This window comes from Octopus bimaculoides, chromosome 18 (assembly GCF_046866305.1).
Source record: "Octopus bimaculoides isolate indiv1 chromosome 18, ASM4686630v1, whole genome shotgun sequence".
Lineage (NCBI taxonomy): Eukaryota > Metazoa > Mollusca > Cephalopoda > Octopoda > Octopodidae > Octopus > Octopus bimaculoides.
In genome coordinates, this window is record NC_142945.1 from 9,771,419 (window position 1) to 9,778,637 (window position 7,219).

The window sequence follows — 7,219 nt, forward strand, 5'->3', positions numbered from 1 at the left end:
AAGTATTAACAGTAACTGCACGATAAAGTGTAGTATATTGCCACTTAAGTGTGGCTGACCCCTAGGGGTGGATGTTACTGTTGCTTTTAGCCCCAGGAGGACATCTCCTCCAGCTGGCTTATCGACACACGACTGTGTCCTGTTTGCCAAGGGAGTTATCCCTCTCACCGCGACCAGCAGCACGAACGTATCCGGATTTCAGGGTTATTTCCCTTCGTTGGCGTTCGACAGCTGATGACCAAGGTCATCAGCTGTCGAACGCCGACGAAGGGAAATAACCCTGAAATCCGGATACGTTCGTGCTGCTGGTCGCGGTGAGAGGGATAACTCCCTTGGCAAACAGGACACAGTCGTGTGTCGATAAGCCAGCTGGAGGAGATGTCCTCCTGGGGCTAAAAGCAACAGTAACATCCACCCCTAGGGGTCAGCCACACTTAAGTGGCAATATACTACACTTTATATATATATATATATATATATATATATATATATATATATATATATATATATATGAGTATGTATATGTGTGCATGCATTGAAATATATATATATGTGAGTGTTTCAATGAATGCGTATATATTTGCATGCGTATATGTGTATATACGGTACACTTGAACAATAGAGCAATATTTATCTCAATCTAATTATAGATTTATTCCTTGGTTTATTTATAAATTTATTAACATATTTCAATTAAATTAAATTCTCAGTCAAGCGGAAATGATTTCAAATCAACACCAAGCCATATTTGTTCCAATTATTGTTGTTTACTTTTGTTTTTGCTTTTGTTTTTGTTCCTATTCTTCCAGTCTTCGCCGTCGCTGCTGTATTTGTTGCGTTTGTTGATATGTTCTTCCATATAATATCTGGCAGTGACGTTTACGATAATACAGGCACGTAATGCTTTCCATAAATTTAACAAATTAACATGCCTTATTTGATACGAGCCAGTTTGGTGTATATGGCTGGATATGGCTGGACATGGTGTGTGTGTCAGCAAGTTACTATATGAGAGTGCTCACGTGTGTATCACGGTGTATACATATGTGAGTTTATCTTTTATTATGAACCACGTTGCGGTAGGGATATACATTTCATAATATAACGAACATAAGCACACACACAGACACATGCACACACACACAGACACGCACATACACACACACACACACATGCGCACACGCGCAAACACACACACGCACGTACATAATAATAATGGTTTCGAAATTTGGCACAGGACCAGATATATAGATATATAATGATAATGATATTAATAATAACAACGATAGTAATAATAATAATAATAATAATAATAATAATAATAATAATAATAATAATAATAATAATAATAATAATACTAATAATAATAACAATAGTTGAAGTGCCAGGCAGTTCCTTTTTGGGATAGACTAGTGACTGGTGACGAAAAAGGGATCTTCTATCGAAATGTTAAACGTTGTAATCAGTGGATTGGTAAAAGGGAAACAGTTCAACCACAACCGAGAAGGGAACTTCATGGGAAAAAAGGTTCTTCTCTCTATCTGGTGAGATTGCAAAGGAGTAATTCACTTTGAATTGTTACCACCTAATGCAACAATCAATGCTCAAGTCTACCGTCAGCAATTAGAGCGTTTGAACCAAGCCTTGAAGAAAAAAAGACCCACTTTAGTGAATCGAAAAGGAATGATGTTTCATCAGGACAATGCGCGACCCCACACTGCAAAGATCACATCACAGAAGATCGAAGAGTTTGGTTGGGAAAAAATTCCTCATCCACCTTATTCTCCCGACCTTGCTCCTTCAGACTACCATTTGTTTCATAGTTTACAGAATCATTTGGGGGACATAACTTGCGCAAGCTAGGAGGAGGTCGAAACTGACATTTCAGAGTTCTTCGCTTTGAAACCAAAAGAGTTTTACATTGATGGGATTAAAAATCTTGCAAATAGATGGAAGGAAGTCATAGATAATCAGGGAAAGTACATTGATGATTAAATTTCACTTGTTTTCTTTATTCAAAATTCGGACAGAACTTCTGGGATGACCTGATATATATAGATAAAAATACACACACACACACACACACACACACACACACACACACACACACATACACACTCACACACACTCACACACACTGTTATATATATCATGAGCTGGTATGCTCATATATATATATATATATATATATATATATATATATATATATATATATTTGTATGTATGTATGTATATATGCATGTACGTAAAGCAAGCTGTTGGAATTGTTGGCGTGTCGGACAAAACGGTCAGTGGCGCTTCTTCCCTGAAGAAATTACGTCTCTCCTTTAAAAGTGTTGTAATTGAACGTAAGCTGCCGCATTCGATAAACGGAAAGAGATCAAACATATATACATACACATATGCATACATACACACACACACTGACACACAAACACACACACACACACACACACACACACATATATATATATATATATATATATATATATATATATATATATATATATATATATATATATATATATATATATGCATATGTATGTATGTGTGTGTATATATATATATATATATATATATGTGTGTGTGTGTGTGTGTGTGTGTATGTGTGTGTGTGTGTGTGTGTGTGTGTGTGTGTGGATTCACACGTTAATCTATCTGTTTATGTATCCATCGTCGTATCTATTAATCTGTATTTATCTATCTAATTGTCTACCTACCTAATTGTCTTTCTAACTGTCTGTGTTTTCATCTATCTATCTATCTATCTATCTATCTATCTATCCATCCATCCATCCATCTATCTAGCTATCTATTTATTTATCCATTTATCCATCTATCTATTTATCGATCTATTTATCTATTTGTTTAATAATCCTTCGCCCTTCCCTTTTTCTCCTTTTTCTCTTTCATTTTATCTCTCGCTCGCTCTTTCTCACTCCCTCTTTCCCCTCCTCTATCTCACACACTTTCCTACATACACTAATTCACCCAATTCTCTACCTCTCTCCTCCTTTCTCCTTCGCTCTCCTTCCCTTTCACTCCACTCCAATGGCGTTATCCGACTAACATGATACATGTCTGTGCGTATGCTAAAATTCTCTTGTTCAATCTCATTTGCCAGACGGAAATAAGTTCGTGTAGTGTTGTCAGAAGCCCGGATGCAATATGGAAAATGCAGCATCAAGAGAACAAGCTTCCTCTATTGAGCAAAAGAAAAAAAAAAAAGGTGTTTCCGCTAAAATTCATCAACAATAAAAGCCACAGTTGCACCAACACTAACATCAACACCAACAGCAACAGTAACAGCCTCGACAGCACTAAAACGGGAAGCATTACTCACAATAACATATTACAACAAGCAGCGAAGACATTAATACAAACGTTGCCGACGCCAGCACCTAAACCATCGCCAACACACACAACGAAAGTAACAACAAAAGCAACCATAACAACAACAGCACCAAACATCAACAACAACAACATGATAATTAGTGAACCTCTATGTAATCATATGTGGAGGGCAGCGGACTCGCGGTCATAGGATCGCGGTTTCGATTCCCAGACCGGGCGTTGTGAGTGTTTATTGAGCGAAAACACCTAAAAAAGCTCCACGAGGCTCTGGTAGGAGATGGTGGCGAACCCTGCTGTACTCTTCCACCACAACTTTCTCTCACTCTTACTTCCTGTTTCTGTTGTGCCTGTAATTCAAAGGGTCAGCCTTGTCACACTGTGTCACGCTGAATATCCCCGTGAACTACGTTAAGGGTACATGTGTCTGTGGAGTGCTCAGCCACTTGCACGTTAATTTTATGAGCAGGCTGTTCCGTTGATGGGATCAACAGGAACCCTCGACGTCGTAAGCGACGGAGTGCCAACAACAACAATGTAATCATATATGATATGCTAGAAATATGAACCATATCAGCGTCTACAAAAGCCAGACTTTCTACATCTGTCACTCTGTCTCTTTCTTTCTTTCTTTCTTTTTACCATCTCTACATGTATGCATACATACATACATACATACATACATACATACATACATACATACATAGTAGTAGTTGGCACTCCGTCGCATACGACGTCGAGGGTTCCAGTTGATCCGTTCATCGGAACAGCCTGCTCAGGAAATTAACGTGCAAGTGGCTGAGCACTCCACAGACACGTGTACCCTTAACGTAGTTCTCGAGGATATTCAGCGTGACACAGTGTAACAAGGCTGACCCTTTGAATTACAGGCACAACAGAAACTAGAAGAAAGAGTGAGAGAAAGTTGTGGTGAAAGAGTACAGCAGGGTTCGCCACCACCCCCTGCCGGGGCCTCGTGGAGCTTTATGTGTTTTCGCTCAATAAACACTCACAACGCCCGGTCTGGGAATCGAAACCACGATCCTATGACCGCGAGTCCGCTGCCCTAACCACTGAGCCATTGCGCCTCCTACGTACATACATACATACATACATACATACATACATACATACATAGGGGCAGGTGTGGTAAGAATCTTGGTTCACAACCACATGGGTCCAGGTTCTGTCCTAGTGCATGGCTCCTAGCCCACTTGATTTCTATTATAGCTTTGGGTCGACCAAAGACTTGTGAGTGGATATGGTAGACAAAAACGGAAAGAAGTCCGTCATATGTGTAAGTTCGTGTGTGTGTCTGCGCGTGGGACCGCGCGTGTTTGTGTGTCTGAGTTGGTGCCTCCCATCTCGGTTTGACAGCAAGTGTATTTACGACCCCGTAACTTAGTGGTTCAGCAAAATATAATAAGTACTGGGCTCGATTCTTTCTTCTGTGGCTATGCTAAAGGCGGTACTCCACCGTGGCCGCAGTCAAATGACTGAAACAAATAAATAAAAGAATATATATATATATATATATATATATATATATATATATATATATATATATATATATATATATATATATATATATATATATATATATATATATATATATATATATATATATATATATATATATATATATATATATATATATATATATATATATATATATATATATATATATATATATATATATATATATATATATATATATATATATATATATATACATATATATGTATGTATAGGGCGGTGAGCTGGCAGAATCGTTAGCACGCTGGACGAAATGCTTAGCGGAATTTCGTAATTCCGCCGAAGTCGACTTTTCCTTTCGTCATTTCGGGGTCGATTAAATAAATACCAGTTACGCACTGGGATCGACGTAATCGACTTTATCCTTTTGTCTGTCCTTGTTTGTCTCTTTTATGTTTGGCTCGCTGTGAGCAATAAAGAAATATATATATATATATATATATATATATATATACACACATATATGTAATATAATTTTTCTGGATCTTCAGATTTTTCAATACGCTAGGCCACTGGTTTTAAATTGATATTAATTAAATTAATACTCAATTTTCACCCTTATTATTAAAATTTATATATATATATATATATATATATATATATATATATATATATATATATAGGGCATACTTCCACACAGTCACCGTCTACCAACCCATTGCTCGATGTAAGACCATAGTAGAAGACACTCAATCAAGGATCCACGCTTTGGAACTGAACCCGAAATCAAGAGAATGCAAAGCGAGTCTCCTAACCACACAGCTATACCTCAGCATGTGTATGAATCTTGAACAATAGCAAAACATTTAGTATTCCAATTTTAACATATCTTAAGGAAAGCCTCGCTTTCATTCGTCATTTTGAAAAACACCTCTGTTGAAAATTCACAAAACTGTCTTTTTACTGTTCGCGTTCTTTGAGATCACAACTTCCTCTGCTATCTTCAGTCGCCATCTTTAAACTGAGATACACTTCTTTGTCACTTCCGCTCGCTAGGCTGATTCAATTTCATTGTTATGATAATATTGTCTTTGCAATTATTATGTTAAAGAAATGAAGTAAAAATATCGATCATGAATAGCAAGCGGCGAAATCAAAGTATTTAGTTATTTATTTATCTATTCATTTATTTATTTATCTATTTATTTATTTATTTATCTATTTATTTATTTATTAATTTATCTTATTTATTTATTTAGTATAAGTTACTAAAGATCACATTGGACAATGCAAATTTATAGATACGAAAAGACATGATTAAAAATCTGTGTTTATATATATATACAACTATGAATATATACGTATGTATATACGTGTATGCAGGCATGTACGTTTGTGTGTGTGTGTGTGTGTGTGTGTGTGTGTGTGTGTGTGTGTGTGTGTGTGTGTGTGTATGTATGTATGTGTATATGTATATATAACTATGTATAGATATATATAGAGAGGGAGAAAGATAGTTAGGCAGGTACACAGACAAATAGGTAGATTGATACATACATACATACATACATACATACATACATACATACATACATGTATGCATACATAGAGTGTGGGAGAAAGAGTGAGGGAGAGAGAGGAGAGAGAGGAGAGAGAGAGAGGAGAGAGAGGAGAGAGAGAGAGGAGAGAGAGGAGAGAGAGAGAGGAGAGAGAGGAGAGAGAGAGAGGAGAGAGAGGAGAGAGAGAGAGGAGAGAGAGGAGAGAGAGAGGAGAGAGAGGAGAGAGAGAGAGGAGAGAGAGAGAGAGAGGAGAGAGAGAGAGGAGAGAGAATGGATCCAATTAGCACAACAGATGCGGAAATCGAATACCGATCGATATATCTTTGAGCATTTACGCGCTCACAGGTGTGTATTTGTGTGTATATGTTTGTATGCACATATAACTCTTACTATTTGTGGGACAGAATAGATACATACATACATACATACATACATACATACATACATTCATCAGAATGCGTTGAGAGTCTATAGAGAAATTGACAGGAAAAAGGCATACGAATTTCCAGTTCTTTTGCGTATGAGTATGTATGCACGTCCTTAGACATGTACGTATTTACTGAGACCACAGAGGAATGAAATAGCCGATAATGGCTATTATATGTGAGAATGCATATATAAATAGGAATACATGCGTGTGCGCGCACGTATGTCTAGGAGCGCCTGCGTGTATGTGTGCGTGTACGCGTGGGTATGTGTGTGTCTGTGTAAATATGTGTGCGCAAAATTATTCATGAATCCCCACATACTTAGTTCCTTCAGCATACATACATACATATACATATATACACACATATATACATACATATATATATGTATTCTATATATATACA